Here is a 466-nt window from a genome sequence, read left to right as displayed (position 1 = left end):
TCGGGCGCGATTTTTTTTAATTATTCCGCCAAAAAAATTCACAGAAAAATAAATAAAAATTCAAAAAAGATAAAACAAATTTTCCCCGTCTAGTTAAAATAATTAGAACAGGGTGAACATTTTTTTGACACAAAAATGCAGTTTTGAAAATGTGCAATTTTTTTAAGGCAATTAAAATTGCAAATAAAATCCTAATAAAATCCAATATATGATTTTATTATTTTTCCTCCAATATTTCAATTGTTTTGGAGAAGTCATATTTTCTCCTCTCATTTATTTTAATGTGAAATATTTTTCCGGAGAGAAAATAATTAAAACCAAAATCCTCGTTTTATTATTTGATGAAAATCAAATATGATAGATCGGGAAAATCGCCAACTCTCTCCGAGGGTCCTTGAGTTGCTTAGGATTTATCGAGGATTTGCAAAAATGCAATAAAATATGCTATGCAATGATGATCTATGTA

This window comes from Triticum aestivum, chromosome 3D (assembly GCF_018294505.1).
Source record: "Triticum aestivum cultivar Chinese Spring chromosome 3D, IWGSC CS RefSeq v2.1, whole genome shotgun sequence".
NCBI classification, from domain to species: domain Eukaryota; kingdom Viridiplantae; phylum Streptophyta; class Magnoliopsida; order Poales; family Poaceae; genus Triticum; species Triticum aestivum.
The sequence above is the reverse complement of the archived record's forward strand: the minus strand, read 5'-3'. Positions refer to the sequence as shown.